Source organism: Phascolarctos cinereus, unplaced genomic scaffold (assembly GCF_003287225.1).
Source record: "Phascolarctos cinereus isolate Bilbo 61053 unplaced genomic scaffold, phaCin_HiC Scaffold_726;HRSCAF=1367, whole genome shotgun sequence".
Classification (NCBI taxonomy): Eukaryota; Metazoa; Chordata; class Mammalia; order Diprotodontia; family Phascolarctidae; genus Phascolarctos; species Phascolarctos cinereus.
In genome coordinates, this window is record NW_027556098.1 from 197,949,090 (window position 1) to 197,973,753 (window position 24,664).

The following is a 24,664-nucleotide window of genomic DNA, read 5'->3' on the forward strand; positions in this document are numbered from 1 at the left end:
AAAGGCAAAATTTCTCTGACTTTCTCTATAAAACATGGTCTGGGACATGCATGTATTATCAGAATTCATATGGGCTGGAGTCAGATTACAGAATTAGCATAGAGGAATGCAGCTAATCTTTCTCATTGTTCACTTCTGAGTAAAATCTGAGTTGAGGCACTGGTTTGTTTTCTCCTCCTTCTGGAAACTCTTTAAAGTGTTGTATGTCCCATTGTGAATGTTCATATTGATAGGCACCCCAAACCCACGTGCCTAATTCAGCTCCTTTAAATAGAGTATTATTTTCGGATCAACTTCATTCAAGTCACTGATGTATCTGTTTGACAAGTCCTAACAGAACACAGGGAAGATGCAAGCCAGCCAGTCTTTACTGGTAACAGTGTATTCATGACTTTAGGAACTGTTTCTGCTCAGGCTGCTTCTTGCTCCTGACTGAGAAGAGAGGAGCACAGCTTTCCTGGGGTGTGCTATTTGAGCAAGAAAGTAATCTAACACTAAATGCAGGCGGGGTCAGAGTGATGTAACAGGAAGCTCTGATGTTTCCCTTCTGCTGCTGATCACTTACAATCTGACAACACTTCCAATTCTACTCAGAACAAGCCCTCTCTCCACAGTAGAGCAGTGTAACCTCTTCCATTAAGATCACCAGGCTCTGATAACTGGATTACACCCAGCCTGCAGGATCAAATTGCAAGTCTTTTGCTGTTCCCCCACCTTGCCTGAGGGGGAGAATCTCTTCTGCAGAATCTCAGAAAAATCAAATTGCATTCAAGACTATTTTACAAAAAAATTCCTCAGGAACTGTGCTGGGTGAGTACATATTAAAACATATCTAAGTGCTGTAAATGATACTGTCATCTGACTTGAGATTGTTTCGTGGGCTTTAGTTATGACAATGGGAGAAGCTGCAAACATTTTTATTTATTTGTGTATGTTAGATAAGCTATAGAGTGCAACAGCAAAAGCAGAAACCTTGTTAACTACTATATACCCCTATAATTTAGACTAGTATTCCAGACTTGGGTGGGGGGAGCAAGAAATAAAAATTGAATGACTTGAAAGGAGCTCTTGTTGGAATAGATCTCCAAAACTAGCTATGGGTTGTGCTCTATTTTCTTATAGCCCTAATATTTAAGAAAAAAAAAGTTTTATTCTTGCCAGCTGGAAAACATTAAAACAATTGTGTCAGAAAAAATGTCTCTAAACTCTCTCAGAACAATTGGGACTCTTAGGAAAGAGGAAGAATAAATGAAAAACTCTACTGGCTCTCCACTCCTGAAGTCTCACTGGCACTGTTATTGAATGGGCAATTAAGGGCAAAAACACTACCTTTCCATTGATCATGCTTGTTTCCACTTGCAGTTTATCTCAATTCATATATATCTTCTTAATAAATTCTAATATCATTTTGAATTTTGTGTGTTTTCAAACTTTCACTTCATAAAACTCCAAATATTTGCATTAGAGTAGATTATAGAGTGGGATTCTAGGTGGAAAGTCATTATTGGAAGGTTGAAAAGTGGGCCAGGAGAGAATGTAATTTAAGCTCTGAAGGTATGTACCTTTTTATTTTTAATGTTACTTCATAGGAAATGTAGTATTTCCTCCTGTTGTGCTAGTTGTAGTTTGCTGACTTAATTATTTCTCTGTGCATGTGTTTTGAGAGAGTGTTGAGGGAAATGGAAGCATAGGAATATCCAGAAAAAGAAAAGATATATACATATGAAAAGGGAGGTACCATGGATAATAATAATTTAAATAAGTACATAGAGAATAACTACCAGATCTGTATTCACTGCTTGTTGTGGTAAGAATTATTTTTTGAGTGAATTAATGATCCCTCAGGCAAGACAAATTACCCTAATGAATTCAACAATTTAATACCCACGTAATTTGTAAGTAAAGCAAATTCTTAGATTGTTAAATACTATTATTTTAGGGAAATTTGGTATCAAAGTTGTGCTTGACTGATGTTGAAGATGCCATTATTGATCAAGATGGGTTTTGCTTTCAATGACATGTATTTTTTGTTGTGTTTTGCTTCCATTATGGACATCCTGGACTTATCACCCATAATTTTAACACATTACAAGGGACTACTTTCTCATCCAGTGTAACTCTCTGGCAGTTTTGCCCTGGATATTCAAGAACACAGATGCTTCTAACTAACTTTTCACAAGAGTACAGCTACATGATTCTCTTGCTATTAATTTCCATATTACTTATATTTAGAGTTTTTGGCCATGAGAGGTACACAAATGGGGAAAAAAATGGCAGGAGACGGGGATTCTTGGTTACTTTTGAAAGCCTCTTGAAGTTTGGCATAGGGATTAGGAAGGACATAGTTGAAATCATACATGTTTTAGTTTTGGTTTTGCTTAGAATAGATGTTTAAAATGTTATATTTCTAGTGATACTTAAAGATTATGTCCCTCTCTTTGGGAAGTTGTGTTTAACCAAATATTTCACATTACAACAATAAAGAGTGAAGACATGGACTAAAAAGTGCCAAATATCTAATTAATTGTTGGGACGGGGGGAAATAATTATGCAATATTATTTTCACTAAATATCTTAAATTGAAATGACTTATAAATTTGATCTCTAAAAATAAGTGCACAAAAGAACCAAACAATACTTATCTTCTAGAGCTAAAGACTGAAGCAAGAGTTAAAATAACGTGGACCACACACATATGCATACACACACACACACACACACACACACACAGACACTCTCACACACACACTACTCTAAAATTGTTTCCTTTAAAAATCAATAGCTTTCATGAATCCAGCCATGATTGTGGTGCTGAGGTAATTATTTTACTTCCTCAAATATATTTGTTCCTCATTCTATCTCCCCCCATAGACTGCATGGAGTCATCATGTATGCCTAAGCCATGTACAATGAAATGGGAAATTAAGGCAATGCAATGATATGGACAGTTTAAGCCAAAAAACCACTTTCACCTAAAATATTTAAGCTATTACATAAAAATGTATTATTGAGATAATTTTTCAAATTTTCCTTCAATTTCCAATATATTTCTTGACTTGTGAAAATGCTGAGATTTATTTATTCTATTTCGCAGCCATACTGTGCTATTAAGAACTAGTGATGATAAGTAAAATGTAGAAGATAAAAAAGTACATTATTTTGTACCTATTAAATTACTTGAATTGATTTTGGAGTAACAGAAATTGATATAAACTTGAGTTGTAAACATGTAATCTATAATCTATAATTTCAAAAAATATCCTTTATTTAACTAGCCCAGATTTCTCATCCCAATATGCCCATCTTTAGAACATATTCACTTTGTAGTTTTCTCAATAGAAGATTCCTCAGCTTTTGTTAAAGTATGTTAAAGGTTACCAAAGTTCTAGAATAATATTATTCACCATTTTGTAATATTTTCACTTGAGCAAATAAATTTAATATTAAATTTTGAAGAGTTGTGTCATTATTCTCAAAATGAGTAGACTTTTCAGTGAAAAATAGAAATCTGTATTTAACAGCAAATTTTGTATGTGTATATATATATATACACATATATATATGTGTGTGTATGTGTATATGTGTGTATGTGTATATGTGTGTGTATATATATACACACACACACACACACACACACACACATATATATCCCATATTACTGTCACATTATTTACTAAATAAACCAGAATTTAGAGTGTCTATTGGATTTACTGTTTTGCTATAAAAATGTCAAGGATAGAGAGTTAAAGTTTGATTATAATTCGGTCTTTAAGAATGTTCCTAGGACTTAATTGGAAATTTACCAAAAGTGACTTTGAAGGAAACAAAGTGGCATAGGCAATAAACTAAAAGACTGGTTCCAATTCAGTGTTTATTATTTAATTCATTTCGGCAAACTAATTTGCTTCCTGGGGAATACAGTGACCATTGTGTAAATGTAAATGTATTTTAAGCAGCTTGGGAAAGAATTGGTGATACTTACTAAAAACATGAAGTTGGTGCCTTTTCATATATTAGCTAACAAAGGCAAGCCAATAACCTGTTGATGTGTCTAAAATCTTGAATTTGATTTTTCACATGACCACAATTTTCTAAATATTTTAAGATTAAAAAAATCTGATTCCTTAGGAAACTGTTTTGAGTAAATGCATTTGGAAGATATTTGCAGACTAGTTTTATCCTTTATCTAATCTTTGTTTAGGAGACCAAGAAACTCCCTTGTCAGTTAAGATAAACTGTTCCATTATAAGCTGGTGTGAAAGCTTCTCTTAGTGACCAAAGGTGGTGTATTCCCTTACTGGTATTACATAACCAGAAGCAGATTTTCAGTGAATATTAAAAAGTGAAGAATCTGTGCAGTATTCTTCCTCAAGTCTGGCGTCAGTCTCTTAGAGTACCTAAAATTTTGTCCCAGAAAAGCTCTCATTGCTACCTTACTAGGTAAGTATTCCATGCCATGCAGAAATAACCTATCTCTTTTAGTGCTATCTTCTTGGGTTAATATTTAAAAGTATTCTGCTGAAAATTAGAAAGCAAAAATAACCAGAAATATGTTATATCTATATGCATATGAAAGTATAGTTGAAAAGTTATCTATATAATTAATTTAAAGTGAAAAACCTATGTCTATGATCCCCCCCCCCAACTCTTTCTTTAATGGCAATATTTAGGTTTATTTTATCTATATTTTTTTCCTTATCTCTGCATCTGTTTGCCTTCCTGTGTTTGAATGTGGTATGGTATGGTGGTGGTGGTGGTGGTGGTGTGTGTGTGTGTATGTGTGGTTTTAATGGTTATTTAGGAAAGTAATTGAGATAGTTTAATAGGACTTCATGTAACTAAAATTAAAATTATCCTTTAGGTCCTAGAAGAATATGATGTTCATATAAATGATATTAATCTCTGTCTTATAAGTGTAAATAGTTAGAAATATTAAAAATATTTTTAGTCTGCTACAACTATGATATGAAATAGCTCTTAATATAGATCTATATCTCCAAATATAGAAACATGCATCCATACATACAGTATCTATATACAGAAAAATGTATACAGAAATAGAATATATAAATATATGAATCTATAGTTATAAGTCCACATATAAATCTGTATAGATTTGATCTGTATCTATTAAAAACAGATTCATATATATAGATATATGATATAGAAATAACAATACATATTGTCTCTTTATGCTCAGAATGATGAAAGTTGTTTAAAAAAATCACTTTACATTCACTGCATTTGTGCAAAGCACTTAAGATTTTTAAGGAGTTCTGTAAATACTTTTGCCAGCTTTTTGTAAAATTGCTGAAGCAATGATAGTCACAAACAAAAAGGAATCACTTTCTGTCACCTTAAGGAAAACATTTCTTGTAATGTTTCATTTATGAAAAAGGAATACTTAATGAACCATCATTTCCACTTTTGTACATGACCCAAGAAGTGATCTCAGGGCAGGTATATGCAAACCTAACCTTAGGTCTATGGGTCAGAAAATCTGATGGAATTATAAACATACGTCATTGCTTTAGTACACGAAATGGTATCCTAAGGAGCAGAAAGAGTAAATGCAGTTCCCAGAAATTCGTAAATCATTCCCAGAGAGTTTATATAGTTGGGCAATTAACACACATATGTTAGCCTCTGTTTCTATCATTTAAACACAACCTAAATATCTGTGATTCTCAAATGGTTGGTTCACGTAGTCTACAAATAACTCATAAATACTCATTTAAAGCAGAATCTTTATTAACTATCCAAGATGGAAAATTGAAACAACAATCCAGGTAATTCTGGCTCAAATAAGGGACAAGACTTCTCTCAATAGGATACACTAGTTTTTAATATTTTCTGTAGAAATTATCTTTGAATGAGAAGTGCCTTTGCCAGCAAAGTCCTTGACTTCGTATCCCCCAGAATCTAACACAGTGCCTTGCACATAGTAAATACTTAGTAAGTGCTTGTTAGAGTGTTGTTGGATTGAAGATTAACACCCTCCATAATTAATCCTTCTAAAACCATTCTTCATAATCAGTAGAGTTCCCATCTTTTTCTAACTCTTTCTATTGTATTTTCACAATCAAATGAAACAGCTAGATAGATATTCAACGTGAGAAGTGGGGACTTTACAAAGGAAGTCAAGAAATATCCAATCCTTTTAAGATGGAGAAACAGTTCTCATTGAAGGCAAAGGGATAAAATAAATTGCCTCCTAGGTACCATGTCTACAACCCATGTCAAAATCTATTCAGAATTCACTGGGGTATCTATAGTATTTTAAGGAATCTAGTCAAAATCATTGCCTTTCAAACATTGTTTAGGGTGAGGAATGGTACTGAATTTCTTCTGGCTTCATTTCATCTAGAAAATTGTCACTTGGTAGGCTTACAAAGTGATTTGTTTGATAATAATTTTACTTAATCATCTTGCCAGTTAATAGGACAGAGGAGCTGTCAGGATGATAGATAGAGTGGTCCTTTTGGAGTTAATGCTGGGCTTAGGACCACCTTCTTCAGTGACATTTGTTCTTGGTTTTTTTTTTTAATCCTCCTGGAGGTAGGGGGTGGGACCCAGTGTACTTGGGGCCATCCTCTATATCTCTTGGAATTTCCTGGAACTCACTATAGCACATGAATGGTTTATCAGCTCTCCCCATGATTTCTGTGAGGTACTTTTAGATAGGAAACTTGACATAGTTCCATACGTCAACAAATTTTAGCCTCCTCTCTACCATTCCAAATATTTAGTAAAGAATTTACTTTTCCCCTCTTAATTTTGTAGAAAACTCAAAAATCCCTCCAAAGACCTTCATAGTACTATGTTAAATTTATAAGTTTTCTAATTGAAATGGTGAATAAAAAGTTTATTTTCATCAGGCAAGATTATTTAAGGCATAAGTTGGTGTGAAATTAGAAATGAAAAACCTGGAAGGAACTGCATGGAACAGTATGCTGGCAAGTATAGCTTTTTAATCTCTTGAAAGAGTTAAAGGAAATTCCCTAGGTGTGTAACTTATGACTAAAAAGATCCAGTGTGGGGAGAGCCAAAACATTTTATTTAGTGTGAATATGAAATGGAACTCAATGTGGCACAAGTTTATAAGAGATGTTGGAGTTTTACAGCTGGGCAAACCCTTGGTTTAATGGCAGATTGTTAACACCTACTTTGAGCTCTATCATTAAGTGATATTTTGAAGTGCATTTTCTTTCCAAGAGTAAGTATTTGAGATAATGTGCTTGGAAGGGAACCAATTCTATAAAAGTATTAAGATATTAGCTTAGTATATCACAGTAAAGTTATAAGATCAAGGTAACTGTAATGAAAATGATAAAATTTGTTTTTAAACAAAGAATATTCTATCTTATATTAGCTGGCTTATTTGGAGAAATGATGCAATTGACTAGAAATATTTGATTTCACAAGGTAACTATTCTTTAAAGGAATTGAAAATAAAAATAGGAAAGATATATATCTATACATATAGATATATATCTTTCCTATTTTTATTCTGATCCTTTTTAAATATCACTGTAGGACCCTTGACTGCAGAAAATACAGTACTATGTTTTGAAAGTCCCATTATGGAAAAAAGAACTATGCTCACGGGTGTATGTTTGCATCTGCATATATGCACATACGTAGAGTTTATAAGCAGACAAAAAATGTGAAACAATTGGGTAGAAAACTGAGACTAAAATATAACCAGAGAAAATCTCAATGGCTGGGGGAATTTGAGAGGCCTCATAATACAGTACTCAGATTTCGTTAATTTTACATGATAGAGTACAGCTTGTTGTTGTAATATGATATGGTATTTTCCAAATTTTAATGGATTGTTTTACTTTTTGATTTTATTTATATCCCATAAGAATAACTTCCAAACTTGAATCATAATGTACCATAGTTGACTTTTAAAATGAAGGACCTGGGTTCCAGTCCTGACTGACGTTTACTAGCTATGAAAACCTAAGTTAATTACTTTGGTATTTTGGGAGTCTTAGTTTCCTCATCTGTATATGAGAGGGTTGCACTAGGCATTATCGAAGTTCCCTTGCAGCTCCTAACTTGTGTGATTAGAACCAATATAGAATCCTTTTGGATTCTGTTCAATAGGAAAAAATAATCCCCCAAACCCTTTCTCATAGGTCCCATTTTCCATTATTTTAATAATGGTAACAATTTCCTCTAAATATTCATCAGATCAGTTTCTCAATAATGTTTTAGACAAATGAATTGATCAGATTCTGATTGATTCAGACCATTCAAAGATATACTTGCCCAGTTTATGCATGGTTTATTTCTTGAACATATCAAAACATGATCATTATTATCTTCTTTTACAACAGCACTATCTTTCTAGTGCATATAGTGCTCAAATATTGTTTTCTGTGCATGTCCAGCCAGTACTTCCACATTCACCTTCTTTATTGTATTAGGGTGTTTTTTTCCCTTGTCTATGAGAGTGTGTGTGTGTGTGTGTGTGTGTGTGTGTGTGTATCAAGTTAACTGCTTTCTAGAGTTATTCTTCCAATCTATTAAAATTATTTTGAATTGTATTTTTCTCTTCTAGAGCCAGAGTTGTTCTTGTGTGTGTGTGTGTGTGTGTGTGTGTGTGTGTGTGTCCTAGACTCCTTTAACTATCCAGTTAAGTCTATGAATGCTTCTCAGAATTTTTAAATGCATAAAATTAAATACATAGTAGTACAAAGAAACCAATTATGTTGAAATAAGTTTTGTTTTGTTTATACTTATCCACATTCATGAAATCTACCCACAGACCTGTTGGTTAAAAACTCTTTTTCTGACCACCAGGAAGCACAAATTTGTCAACTTTTAGGCTTTCCCATGCCCTATTCAAAATGTATTCCTATGCATTCATTTACCTAGGTCTCCTGATTGATTAAGAACCCGAGCTGATATGCAGATGACCTTAGCAAAAGTACTATAGCAGTTAACAACATGTGTTTATTTCAGAATTTAAATTGGACAGCTTTCATCTTATCTAAAAATGAATGTTACCTATTAAAAATTAAATTCAACTTTTCCTCATTCAGGGGCTGGCTGTCTAGCTAGCCACAATCCTGGCCACAAACCCTGTGAAGTAGGCATTAACGGTAAATCCATGACCATTTTAGGAGAGACCAAAAAATCAGAGAGGATAGGTGATTTGTTCAAGTTACGGCTAGTAAGTGTAGGGGGTAGGATTTGAACACACATTTTTCTCACTCCCAGTTCAGTGCTTTTTCCATTATGCTATACTTCTATGTCTTCAATTTATCCTCTACTTTACCTGGCACAATCTTTCTTAATGCTGTTAAGAGGCAGAAGAATAATTTAATCAGGCCCCACTGAGTAGCTAACTAATATATACATAGCATATTTGTTTATTGTCAACAAAGTGATGAACATATGTTAACTTATTTGATCCTCACAAGCACTCTGTGAGGTAGGTGCTACTATTATCCCCATTTTACAGATAGGTAACTGAGGGTAAGAGAGATTAAGTGTCCTGCCCAAGGTTGCATAGCTAGTATCTGAGGCAGGTTTGGGGCTTCAGTCTTCCTTACTCCAAGTCCAACACTCTTCACTATACTGCCTAGCTGGTGTTATATATGACCTTGCCAGAACCAAACTTTGAATTGTATTCTTCATACTTTTTTGAATTTATAACTTTTCTGAAAACTTTATTTGAGGCAAAGCAGTTATTTAGCTTCCTTTGTAGATCTTGTTAAAAATATTGATGAAAGGTTTAAATTATTGGTTTAAATAAGGATCTGGAATTATCTGTGGATTTGCTTTAATTATGACATGTATGCTTTTTCCCCATTTCTACGGAAAATTGAACATTGGTTTTCCTTGATATGGGCTATAGATGTTTCTATATAGTAGCCATCTGGAAGTATAAGAAAAATTGGTCAGTCCTAGGAAGAAAATATTTGCGATGCTAATTGCCATCGCCTTATACTTAGACCAGATTATTATCTCTTCTCTCTAATATTTAAGAAATGTAAAATCACATTTACATTTCTTAAATATTAGAAAGAAGTGATATAAAATATCTTAATATTAATAACATGTGACAATAGTATTTTAATATATTTACGTTTCTTATATGTATATTATATGCAAACATTTTATCATATAAATATACTTTCAATGGTAGAATCATGATTATAGTTTCAGTGAATTCTAAGAAATGACCTTTCAAAATAGGTTAAGTGAGAAGGTTACTCACTAATTTAACATAGATTGTTGAAGCCTTCCCCCACATAGCAGAATAATGGCTTAAATTGGCAGGGAATGCTTGTTGAAACTGGCAGACTTGCCAATGCTTTATTCCCTACAAAAACTTTAAGTCCATTCTTATTGCCTTTTGGACAAAACTACTGAGGGGTCTACAGACATAAAAAGAATGTACTTGTGACCTATGAAAGTTAGTAAGCCAATTAAAAAAAAAGTGTTCATGCAGCATAATACAAATTGAACTGCTTTGTCATTAGGGTCATGTCTTGCCTTACTGGATGTGATAGGTTACATATTTGCCTCATTATAATTTACCAAGTTGCTTGGTATGCATTCATCAAAGAATACAGAACTTCTGAAAGGAGTACGAACAGTACTTAAATGTAGAAGTAGACTGATAGATTATCCACTATTAATAGCATTTTTCATGGTCACATATTTTTATTTATTTATTTTTGCAAGGCAGTTGGGGTTAAATGACTCACCCAGGGTCACACAGCTATTAAGTGTCTGGGCTGAGATTGGCTTTGAATTCAGGTCGTCCTGACTTCAGGCCCAGTGCTCTATCTACTGTGCCTCCTATCTGCCCCTTTTTGTCATCTACTCTTTTTTCTTTCTCTCATTCTGTTTTTTTTTTTTTTTTGGCTAGGCAATGGGGTTAAGTGACTTGCCCAGCATCACACAGCTAGTTAAGTGTCAAGCATCTGAGACCAGATTTGAAATCAGGTCCTCCTGACTCTAGTATTGATGCTCCATCCACTGCACCACAGCTGCCCCATGGTCATAGATTTCAAAAATGCCTTTTGTCTACTAAAATGAAAAAAGAAGTTTAAGTAAGAAAATTTTCTTTATAAATGTAGAATTCATTCATGGGTCTCATCACACTATATTCACTGCTATCAAGCACAATAAACCATTAAATGCCAATTGTTTTTTGTCCCTAAGTAATCTTAAAAATTGAGATCCTAATATGGAGGAAAGAACAGGAGTTACAGGGATAGGAATCAGGAGATTTAACCTCTATTTTAGTCTCTGCCACTAAGTTGTGTAGTCTGGGGCTTGGTTCTCTCATCTTTAAAATGAGACGGTTGAACATTATTGTTAATGTTATCAAATGTTAATGTTAAAAATGTAGGCTGACCACCCTTCTTCAAATGTTCACTACACTTGGATTTAGGGGGAGTCTGAAGAAGCTGAACATCATGTGACTATACCTTCTTTCCTCCTCCTCCTTTTCTGCAGCAGCAGCAGCGGGTATGAGCAGAAATCCTGCTAGCATTTGTGTGTGTATGGCGGTTGTTTTGGCTTGTGAAATGTCTGTTTTCTTAATATGTCCATAATCATCATTTCTTCATAATTTCTGAAAAGGTATTTTGAATACGTATTTCTTGTTAGTATGCAAATAACTGAATTAGAGGTATTCTTTCCTGCAAGAAGTCTACAGTGGAGTAGAGTAATATTTTCCCCCCATAAAAAGTAGATAAGATGTACAATTGCTTTTTCATTACATTTAAGGTACTTAGGGATGTAGTTAATTAAGTCTTACTATTTAGACTGTATGTTCACCCTGTTGAGGAAGTTACAAAAAGTAAACATTTTAATTCTGTGATAAATAAATAAATGAGAGGGTTGAAGAGGCATCATGATACAGCAAAAAGAACAGGTCTTAGAGAGAGGAGGACCTGGGTTCAAGTCCCATTTCTGACCTATGCTTGCTTTGTGACCAGTACATCAATTAATCAGTTTGTCTCTCCAATCCTCTTTCTAAGAATCTAAATTGTAGAGGTGTGGGTCTGGGTGGATAGAGTGTTTCTTTTCTAGATGTTCTCTATACCAATGAGGTCACAAGTCTAGTGAAAAACAATTGTGGAGTTAGAAAAGATGATTTTTAACATCTTTTCCAGCTTTAATATTCTATAAATTTCTCCACTGAAAACATTCATTAGACTGGAGATCTCTTTAATTTCTAAGCCTTTTCTCTTTAAAAATAGAATACATTCTATCTTATTAAGAAATATCCTCCTTCTTAGCCCAGAGATATATTTAGGTATTTTTCTTCCCAAAGAGAAGTGCTGAGATAGGGCATTGTCCTTATATCATCCTTAATCTCAAAACTGGCCATAATATTTAAAAAGAGGAAGTGGAAAGAGGAAGCATGTAAAACTGCCCTCTGCTCTATTAAAGGAGCTACCATATAATTTTTTGCTAATATAAACGAAAGGATTATAATCATGAGCAACAAATGCATTTGAGTAAAATAACCAATAATTTGTCCAAAATAAACAGTGTCCAACTTAAAATATTCACATGCTTTCCTCTATCTACTTGCCTTCCTTACTTCTAACCTTCTCTCACCCTAAATATTCTGGCTTCTGTCAAGATGGAAAATTACCAAAAGTCATGTACTGTAAATAAAGCTATTATTATAATATAAACTTAAATTATATAAATAATAAATACTAAATCCCTTAAAAGGGCATCTCAACATTTAAATTACTTTTCCCAAAATACAGGGTAGTGCTTAGTCTACATTTGAATTATTTCTGGCATGTTGTTACTCAGAAAATGCTACCACTCTAGTTGGCTTCCTAAAAAAAAAGCCAAACCCTAGTATGTATTCCCTAAACAGCCTAGCTCAGAAACACTGGCACTTTCTGGTTTACTTTACACAACTAGCTTTGGGGAGGAAAACAAAAGAAAGAGAGGCATATTTCAATTCTGGAATAGCTGGGAAATAAGTTAAAGACAGTACTTATGGAAATGCTACAAAATTGAAAAATCTGATTTTTACTAGAGGAGTTGACAAGAATATTTCATGTTTAAGAATGACCACTTAGAGTGCAGAGGCCTCTCTTCATAGAGTAATGAAATCTCAACATTAAAAGAGACCTCTGAAGTCATTTAGTTTTACCTGTACCTCAATAAGAATCCTTTTTACAACATACCTGACAAATGTTCATCCAGCCTTTGCTCAGAGTCTTCAAGTAAAGAGAAACTTGCCACTTTCTGGGCCAGTCCATTCCAATTTTGTCATCTTGTTGTTCAGTTGTTTCAGTCTTGTCCAACTTTTCATGATCCCATTTTGAGGTTTTCTTGGCAGAGATAGTGTAGTGATTTGCCATTTCCTTCTCCAACTCATTTTACAGATGAGGGAACTGAGGCAAAAGGGTTAAGTGACTTGCCCAGGGTCACACAGTTAGTAAATGTTTGAGGCCAGATTTAAACTCAGAAATATGAGTATTCCTGATGACAAGCCTAGTCCTTTATTCACTTAGCCACCTGGCTACCCTTATTCCAAATTTACATACATCTAATTATCAATATTTTTTTCTTACAGCAAACATAACTTTACCTCTTTCCATTGATCCTAGTTCTGCCTTAAGGGACCAAATAAAATAAGTGCAGTCTATCTTCTACTTGATAATCTTTCAAATAACTGAATACAACTACAATATCCCCCATAAATCTCTTCTCCAGGTTGAACATCTTTAGTTGTTTCAACTGATTCTTATTGGGCAAGATCTCAAATATCATTTTAGTAGCCTCTGTCTGATGATCTCTGCCATACCAATATGTCTCCTAAAATGTAAAGACAAGCCTGAAAATAATGCTTCAAATGTGGTCTGACCAGGCCAGTGAGGATTATGCCTGTGTCTGCCCTGGGCTGGGTTCATTTGGATTAGTACCAAGTGAGATGAATTTGTACTTCCTGTTACTGTTGCAATGCTTAGAAAAAAGTTGTACAAAAAAAATTTGTATTCACTCTTTTCTAATTATAAGTATATTGGCATAAATAGGCAAAAATATTTACTGCCCTGAAATAGACTCATTATCCATACATAAATTGATCCTTCCAATATTCTCTCCATATATCTTCTATGATCTGAAAACAGTTATTTCCCTGAGATAACCTTTGCCTAAGCTTTTTTTTCCCCAAAGAATAGGTATTTTGAAAACAAGATGCAATTTTTAATATAAAGAACTTTTATCACTCTTTAGAAAGAAAATCATTAATATCTGGGCAATAGTTTCTACATAGGAAGTAGGAATTGATATCCTTTTAAAAATTATGTTTGATTATCACACCTTATTACCAGAGGCTACAGGCCTAAAATCACAGGATACAATTCCTAATCATCTATGGATGGAAATGCACATGCCACTTTTCCATTCTCTTATTATGTATTATCATTACTAACAGAATTAATGGCATTTAAAATTCCATGAGGTGACTTGACTACACATCATTTTACAGTCACATTTACATTTACATTTACACATCATTTACATTTACATCCAGCCTGCTAGCTGAGTAAAATTGGAAATGGTACTTCATCATTCTGAAGATATGTTTTCTGTTTTTCTAATTTTAAGGCTTTAAAAAAGCTGTATTTTAAAATTTTGTAACTTTTGAGGAAATAAAAGAAGTCACAAAACCGTTATATTTTAGGAATCGGGAGAGTTTGAAACCAAAAACACAAACATTTGACAGTATTAATTTACCAACATATGGATGCAACCATCTTTCCCAGATAGTTCAAACCTTCCACTGGGAATCTGAGGATCAAAATTCCATTCACAGACTGCTGCGATTGCCTAGAAAAAAATAAATTCCACATAATACCACATAACTTTGCATATCTTACTCCTAGTTTGTTATGTGTTCTCTTCACTGAAGCAGAAACTAAGGCATAGTGTTTCCATTTGATTTAGCATGCTTTCTTAGAGCATCTTTCCTGTGTGTTATAGCATAGAGACCATCAACCCTTCCTGGTAATGTCTATAGATCTCAGGTATCTAGTCAAGGAGTTAGTCATCAAGCATTTATTAAACACCATGTGCAAGGCACTATGTGCTAGGCTCTGAACATACAAATGTATAAAAAAAAGAAAGAGTCTGTGCCCTCAAGGGGCTTACATCCTAACGGGAGAAGAATACAATAAAGGGAGCTGAAAATCTGAGGGGAAGTTAATATGGTGGCAGTCTAGAGAGTCAGAAGGAGAACCAGGAGAGAAAGGAAAAAAGGCTGGCCTGAGCCTCTCCCAGAAATGAAGGCCCCAGTACTAACTGACCAATGGGAGTTACAGAGACAGGGAGTTGTTCCAGGGTGATAATGTCACAAGTGCTGAGGGAAGTTCCAAGATGAGCAGGCAGCAAAGGCATGGTAATGAAATCTGGAGACTTGCAATCAGAACCAAGAGAGGAATATTTAAAGGTACTAGCAATAATTTATAATAATAACAATGATCAGCACAACAATATTTGTTTATCATGTTTGATCCTCACAACAACCCTGTGAATAAGTATTATCATTATCCTTGCTTTACAAATGAGACAGCTGAATCTGAAAGAAGCAAACTGACTTGTCCAGGGTCATATAGCTAATACCCTATGCAAGTTTTTGAACTCCAGTCTTCCCGATTCCAAATACAGTGCTCCACTGTGTCACTTAGCCCATTAATCTTTAAGGGTCTCCTTACTCTACCAAGGACATGGAAACACATGCACATCAAACGTCTGGAACAGTCTAGGGTATGGCACAGCTCTCTGAGATAAACATGTCAGATACATCTAATAACAATTCTGAGATACACAGAATTCAAGTATTCATTTTGTTTGGTTGTTGCATAATTAATCATTTGTCCATTTGGTTGACCTATATGAGAGTTCACCAAGAATGACATTTTATTTAATTTTTACCATAATTCTCCTATGGGTTGGCCAGGAAATGCTATAAAATGACTAACCTCACCAACACCCCAGGTTTCCAGTTAGATTGGTCCACTTTAAAGCCCACCTCATCGCTTCTTTCAAGTATAGTAGAGTTTCAGAGATTTTAAGGATTCTGGCTCAGAAGCAAATTTTTACGGGAAATGAATTAAACTTATCCTTAAAAATCAGATGTTTCCAATTTGTCACTAGATTCATGACATTTTTGAATGCTTTGGTATTTATAATGACGTGTATGCCTATAGTGTTAAAAGAGGACCAACTATTTCCTTTCTTGCTACATATTTTAGCTCTGAATTGAAGGAATTTGTTTCTCAGTTACATGAACACGTGGTAATGAATCCATATTTATCCTTTTGATAATGATTACACTCTCCTGAATATCAACCATAGTTCTGAAGTGTCTCCTATACCTCTTGATATTGATAAGGTTGGGTCCTTTTGTTTAGTTTTTCTTTTTCAACCACTGGTTTTTTGTTTTTGTTTTAATAATAAATTTATTTATTTTTGTTTTCAAAATTCACTTCCATAAGATTTTGAGTTCTGAACTTTCTCCCACTTCTCCCCTCCTCCCATCCCAAGACGGAATGTAAATTGATATAGGCTCAACATATATATTCATATTAAACCTATTTTCCCATTAGTCATGTTGTAAGGAAGAATTAGAATGCCCCAATTGATGGGCGTCCCTTCAATTTCCAGTTCTCGCCACCACAAAAAGAGTGCTATAAATACATTTGTACGTGTGGGTACTTTTCCCATTGGTATGATCTCTTTGGGATATAGACCTAGAAGTGGTATTGCTGGGTCAAAGGGTATGCACAGTTTTATATCCTTTGGGCATAGTTCCAAATTGCTCTCCAGAATGGTTGTATCATTACACAACTCCACCAACAATGCATTAGTGTTCCAATTTTCCCACATTTTCTCCAGAATTTATCATTTTCCTGTTTTGTCGTGTTAGCCAATCTGATAGGTGTGATTTGGTACCTCAGAGTTGTTTTGATTTGCATTTCTCTAATCAATAGTGATTTAGAGCCCTTTTTCATATTTTCTACCTCATATTTTCATAATTTCTTCCTCTGAAAACTGCCTGTTCATATCCCTTGACCACTAATCAATTGGGAAATGACTTATGTTCTTATAAATTTGACTCCATTCTCTGTATATTTTAGAAATGAGGCCTTTATCAGAGACATAGGTTGTAAAAATTCTTTCCCAGTTTTCTGCTTCCCTCATAATCTTGCTTTCATTGACTTTGTTAGTGTAAAACTTTTCAATTTAACTTAATTAAAATTATCCATTTAGGTATTTAGGTTTTAGGTAATGTTCTCTATCTTTTGTTTAGTCATAAATTCTTCTGTTCTCCATAAATCTGACAGGTAAACTATTAGATTTACATCAATAGGTTAGATGATGGTGGAGGGATTGTGCAGGATATGGAGGCAGGGCAAATGGTTGGAGGAGTTAGCAATCAATGACAGGACAGATGATAAAGCCTAATGGTCCTGCATATTACCAGAAGGAAAAAGAGCAGGTCTCATATCATTTAAGCCTTGTTTTTCCAGTTAGCTTATAGTAACAGCCTTTATATCTAAATTGTGTACCATTTTGACTTTATTTTGGTATATGGTGTAAGATGTTGGTCTATGTCTAGTTTCTGCCATACTATTTTCCAGTTTTCCCGGCAGTTTTTGTCAAATAGTGAGTTCTTATCCCAGAAGCTGGAGTCTTTGGGTTTATCAAACAGTAAATTACTATAGTCATTGATTACTGTGTCTTGTGTGCCTAACCTATTCCATTGATCCAGCATTCTATTTCTTAGTCAGTACCAAGTAGTTTTGATGATTGTTGCTTTATAATACAATTTAAGGTCTGGTATGGCTAGGGCACGTTCCCTTGCATTTCTTTTCATTAACTCTCTTGATATTCTGGACCTTTTGTTCTTCCAGATGAATTTTGTTTTTACTTTTTCTAGCTCATGAAATATTTTTTTAGTAATTTGATTGGTATGGAACCGAATAAGTAAATTAACTTAGGTAGAATTGTCATTTTTATTATATTAATTTGTCCTACTCATGAGCAACTGATTTTTTCCAGTTATTTAGATCTGACTTTATTTGTGTGAGAAGTGTTTTGTAATTGCGTTCATATAGTTCCTGGGTTTGTTTTGCCAGGTAGACATCCAAATATTTTATAATGTCTATATTAATTTTGAGTGGAATTTCTCTTCCTATCTCTTGCTTTGGGGCTTTGTTAGTAATATATAGAAATGCCAATGATTTATGTGGGTTTATTTTATGTCCTGCAACTTTGCTAAAGTTGCTTATTATTTCAAATAGTTTTTTTACTTGATTCTTTAGAATTCTCTAAGTATATCGTTCAACCACTGTTGTTTACACATACTGGAATCACAGGATTTAGAGCTAGAATGCAACCATTAGAGATGCCCTCCCTTCCTTTTTTTTGGCCTGATATCCCAGTTCTGGAAGCCTAAAACTTATCTGGGCTTCTTGAGTTACATACAGTGCTTAAATGAGATGAGAGTTACCTGCTTTTTTTTTTTCCTTCTGGTGAGATTCAGGACAGTTAAGCCTTATCATCTGCCCTGTCATTGATTGCTCCAAGACTTACCATTTGCCCTGCCCCTATGGGCTACACACTCCCTTCACCATTATCTGACCTACTAATGTAAATTCAAGGACTTGTAGGACTCCCATCCTTTCACCCTTAGAAATCATAGACTTCTTCATCTCCTCATGTAGTTCAACTTTTTCTTATGTATTGTCTCCCCCTGTTAGAACATGAACTCCTTGAAAGCAGGAACGTTGGCTTTTTCTATTTGTATCCCTATTATTTAGCACCTGGCTTGGCACAAAGGATTTAGTAAGTACTTTTTTATTCATTTGTCATCCAACTAAGTCTCTTGATTTTATTAATGGAGACACAAGTAGAGAGATGGGAAGTATCTTGCTCATAGTCACATAGGGAATAAGTAGCAGAGTTAAGATCCCAACCTCTGGTTCTAAAGTTAGTAGTTTTTTTCCACCGTGCTATAGTATATTTAATGTTTATTGAACCATTTCTCTGTGTTTCTAGTTTGGGAAAACTGCATCATAACAATAAAGAAAAATACAGTTTGTTTTTGCTTCTCCAGAATTTCTTGCTTTGACATTATGGAAACATATTGTCCTTTAGAAATAAACATCAGGTTCGATATATCCAGTGGAGATCTACTTCCTAATGTTTCATCTTTTTTTTTCTTCACCAAGATTTTGATTTCCTTCCTTAAGTTTAATGTAAGTTATTTCTCCCAAATTTATCTGCTATAGAAAGCATACTGTTCTTCCTCAAATGTGTTTCTTTTATGTGGTTTCAGGGTTTGCTTCTAGTGTAGTTGGTTTATATTTTGTTGGCCAATGGCTTTGGGCAGTGCCACTTAAAGAAAAATAGCTCATTCTTTTGGTTTCACTGTAAGCTCTTAAAAAGTCTCTTTTTTGGCCCTATATTATTTACATTTTACTTCCTACAGAAATTCACTACATGCTAAATGCACAGTATGTTAATGTATGCACAGAACATATAAGGTTTAAAAGACATAAAAAATTCTTTAAGAGGGAAGAGCTCTGTGTAGATATATAATCAAACAAGCATTTATTAAGCACTATGTCTAATACAGTCCATTTCCAGCACTGTGCAAGGTGCTGGAGATTTTCTACAAATACTCTGAAGCAGCTAACAAGCCTTTATGTCATTAAGACTCTCCCTTTAAAACATATATTAAAAATGTCAAACACTCCTCATTAAGTGAATGCCAAGAGCAATCAGTGTGTTAAACAGTATAGTACTAGACCTGGAGGACTATTTTAAACTCTTAATCAAACATTTACTTGTTCACAACCTGATTTTTTTCTAATATTCAACTTAATTAAATTCATACCCTGATGAAATGTCACAGCTCACAATAATTTTCTAGGGTTTAAAAAAGAAATATCATGGGTTTTTGAAGTTAGTTTCAGGAAAAAAGGTGATTTTTTTTTTGCATAATCCTTACCTAAACACAAACCCATTCTAAGATTATTCTCTTGGCCACAAACAGTTGCATTTTTATTTTCTGCCTTCAACAAAGTTTGAATTAAACAGATAAAAAGAATTATTTAAACTTTTCCAACCATAATAGAAACTGATATCCCTGACTATATATATATATATGTGTGTGTGTGTGTGTGTGTGTGTGTATAAATATATATATATATATATATACATATATATACACACACACATATGCACACACATACATATGCGTATGTGTATATATGTATATATATATTCAAGAACATCAATTTCTATATACTTTGAAACTTTGTAATGTACATTAATAATAATAATTTGATGATGATGTAATTTATAAACTTCTTTAATAGTGTACATAATATTATAATAAATAGCAGGATAACTATTTAACCCGGTAGTATCTATCTGAACACCATTACAAATGAGAAGAAAGAGATAATTGAAATTTATAAAGTGAGAGAGTATGAGAAAATAAAAAAGAATGTTGGATCTGGAATTGAAGGAACAAGATTTGAATCCTTGGGCAAGTCACTGAACCTCTTTGACCTTTAGTTTCCTCTTATGCAAAATGAGAAAGTTGAGTGAGGAAGGAAATAAACATTTATTAAGTGCCTATTACGCATTAGGCGCTGTGATAAGTGCTTTACAATTTTTTTTTCATTTGGTCCTCACAACAATCCTGGGAAGCTATTCTTATCCCCATTTTATAGATGAAGAAACAGGCTGAGAAATGTTGAGTGACTTGTCCACAGCCACACAGCTAATAAGTGTCTGAGGTCAGATTTAAACTCTGGTCTTCCTGTCACCAGGCTCAATGCTCTTACCACTGCACCACCTAGCTGCCTCATAGACTTATCTATGTGGTCCCTTCTAATGGTATGATGCTATGCTTTTAAATTATGCTTTTATCTCACCTGATTTCACAAACCCTTAACAGTATTTTCACTCTCTGTGCACTATTTCTTAATATAATCAGTAGCTAAGTGTTAATGAACAGCTAATTTTTAAAGAAAAGAATAAGGGAATGACAAAAATAAAATCTTCAATAATGCATATGATTAATCTGTTATTAAAAAGGGAAAAATAACTCTGGTGCTTTCCAATATCCTACTATTGACATCGGCTTAGTTCCTTACCTCAACTCCATTGTGAGATATATACTCATTGGATTCAGAGTCTTAGGTCCAAAACTTGGACTTTGCACTTACAACAGCAAGCGTGTATGACCTTGGGCAAGTCATTTAACTTCCCTGGGCCACAGTTTCCCCAATTGCAAGGAGAAAATTTTGAGTGGATATGGCCTCTCAAATCCTCTCTAACTCTTAGTCTATTATCCAGAGAGAATGTCATTGCATCAACTTTCAAATGTGTTTGTGTCATGGAACCTTCTGGCAATGTGGTATAAACCTAATGACCCCTTCTCAGAATAATATTTTAAATTATTAAATATGTAATATTACAAAGCAAAATAATTATATCAAAATATACTTATCAATATCAATCTTTCAATGAGATAATCATTGATAAAGTCAATGATATGATAGTATAATATGTTATCAATATATATCTCTGTGTCTCTAGCTAGCTAGCTAGCTATTATCTCTCATCTGTCTTACAAATTCATGAACTGCAGGTTACAAAACTCTGAATGTAATGTTTTTATTCCTCTCTCTAACAGGGTACAATTCACCTGCTTCTGTTCTTCCATAAGCTAGTTTCTGAAAACTATTTGTGTTTGTTTGTTTACATTAGGAAGCAAAATGGATTAAAGTAATTAAATTGTATTTGATCGTTGAGTTCTAGAAACTTCCAGCACTGACTACAGAAGGAACTGCCCACCTGGGTGTCGATGCTGCAGAAGTTCATACGAATCATGGTTGTATTAGGAACATGCAATGGAGGGGGCCAAGGGAAATCTGGGAAAGATGACTTGACAATGAGCAAAGGGTCTTAAAACTCCAATGCACCTGTGACACCGGCATGTGTGAGAAGCAGATATCATTCTTTTGTCTAGTTCAAACTTTTCCTTTTGCTGGCACCAAACCTTGAACCCCCTGACTCCAAACTGCACCTGATTGGCTCCCCCTCAGCCTTTTCTGGAACTCCTAGTTCATCCTGTTTTTGTTTCAGACACTGCCTCTGATTTTTGCATCTCCAGCTTCTCAAGTTAGATCATTTTCTTTGAACTGTTCATTTCTTTCTGCACAAATTCTCCACTGCTCTCTTTTTTCCCGTTCTCCAAGCTGGAAGGGGGATCAAAGGAAAATAGCAAAGCAGTTTGATTTGGTTGAAGGGAGATTTGCATTCAAATCTTGCCTCGGACAAATTGTGTGATGGTGTTTAACCTCTTTGTAGCACAGGATGTGGAAGTATTGGATTGGAGTAAGGAAGGCCTCAGAAATTTATTAGCTATGTCATCCTGGGGAAGTCACTCAACTTATCTTAGTCTCTGTTTCCTCACTTGTAAAATGGAGATAACAATAGCACCTACTTCATAGCTCTATGAGGATCAAATAAAATAACACATTTATACCACTTTGCAAAGCTTAATGTGCTATTTAAATGCTGGCTTTTTTATTGTTAATAACAATTTTATGAATCATAATGATATAACATTTGTTACATATCATATAATAATTGTTAAACCATTATATATTGTATCATAATAAATAATATTACATACAATGTATTCTATTTAAAACTATAATTCATTATAATTAATTATCTTCTGTTTCCTAATTTGAAAAATGGTGATAATTATAGCACATACCTTCCAGTGAGGGTCAAGTGAGATAATACATGTAATATGTTTTTTTAAAAATCTTAAAGTGCTAAGCAAATTTTATTTTATAATCAATCAGCACTGATCTGAGCTAACCTATACAACCTCCCCCCAAAAAACCCAAAACAAAAGACATAACCCCACATACACACCAAAATTACTGAGTTGTGTTCACGTCCTCCTTGTTTTTTGAGAAGAAATGATAATGGTGATGGTTTCCCTAATACCATTTAATCTCTAATAGGGCCATACATTTACAGCTAAGAGTGTCCTTAGATGTTAACCTTCTCATCTTATGGGAGGGAAACTGAGGTGAAGGAGGTGAAATATCCTGCCTAAAGTCCCACAAGTTATAAATGATAGGAAGTAGATTTGAACCCAGCTCCTTTCATCTCAGATCCAAGCTTCTTTTTCCCTGGCATCACAATGCCTCTGTTCTCCATCATTATGGACCTACTTTTAAGAGCTATGTCTACCATTGGAGAAACAAATTGGCTCAACACTATTCCCTAACAATGAGTAACTTTCATTTCCTATGGAATAATGGAAACACAGGAATTTTATAGATGATGTAATCAATGTTATTTAAAAAAAATACAAACCTCGCAGTGTTTTTTCAAAAACCTCCAATTTCCCTAGAAAGGAATAAAGTTGAACATTAGTAAAGTGGGAGCTATGTATCAAGTAAAACTGCTAAAAAATAATTTTGGATTCTTCAGTGGGCTTTCTTGACTTAGTTCCCATATATCTAATTGTTTTGTGCAGAGAACTCTTCTTACGGATCAAATTCAATTGAAGGTTTTCAACATTATAAAGCTAGCCATCAGCCTAGCAAGATATTGAATAAGTGTGCCTCTCAAAGGATCATTTTTATTTTACTTAGAAAACAATAGTTGATTACTTATTTCTAATATATTCCTTGCTATTGTAAATCTCTATTTTGAAATACACAGGCTTCTTGACTTACCTGTACTGAGGTGCTAAAAGAAATCCAAACATATAAATATATATTATTTATAAACCTGGGGAAAAACTGATAAACTAAAACTGATATAATCAAGTCTCTCTGCCAACAGTTTTGGTTGCAATGATAGTCATTAACATCAAGTTTCAGGTAGCGTTGGTGCTTTTATTGGAATATAATATAATATTAGCACTTTCAGTGGAGGTAGAAATTTTCTATACTGAGAGTTCCCTACACTAGTGAAATCACAGATCTGGAAGAAAGAGAAGAGAGAAAGGAAGAAAAAGAAAAAGTATCATCTGTGCAATATATAACATCCTGAAGGGAAAAAAATAGACATGTGAAATGGTCATAGTTGGCAATATCCTTAGTATAATTTTATCATTTTAAGAGGTTGAGTTGGATTTAAAAATAAGCAAAGCACAGATGATAATATCTCACTAGAGAATGAAGCAAAGATAGATAGTGAGACACAGTATACATACTATATGCTGTTTTTTAATTCTAATTTATTTAATGAGAGGATAGCTTCCAAATGGTATAATATAGCTCAATAACTCCTTTTTTCTTTGGTTATTTACAATATTTTTTTCATAGGGCATGCTGTTAGGCACAGACCAAGGCCAGAACTTTCGACCTCCTTTGGAAACTTTATCATTCCTGTGCTATACATTTTCTGTGCTCAGAAACCTTTGCACAATATATTATATATGAGCCTTCCATTTGTTAGAATCCATTTTTCCTTGGAACAAGGCTTGAAAATTCCAAGTGTTTGCTTATCCCTGGAAACAAGAGTTGTTTCCATCCTGATCATATAGGTATGAAATGGCATCAGATGCAATTTCACAAGCCTATAATCTTGCTTAATT

At 34.0% G+C, this 24,664-nt stretch overlaps 1 protein-coding gene across 2 annotated transcripts in view; it reads left to right on the forward strand.

The window, feature by feature from the left end:
* Nucleotides 1-400: 400 nt before the first annotated feature.
* CALCRL (calcitonin receptor like receptor) overlaps nucleotides 401-24,664 on the forward strand; it is a 122,615-nt gene continuing 98,351 nt past the window's right edge. Inside the window, exon 1 of one of the 2 annotated variants that reach the window (XM_020977550.2) lies at nucleotides 401-810. The gene's annotated coding sequence lies outside the window, so the exon portion shown is untranslated. The remainder of the gene's footprint in view (nucleotides 811-24,664) is intronic. The other variant, XM_020977549.2, reaches the window with a different exon arrangement.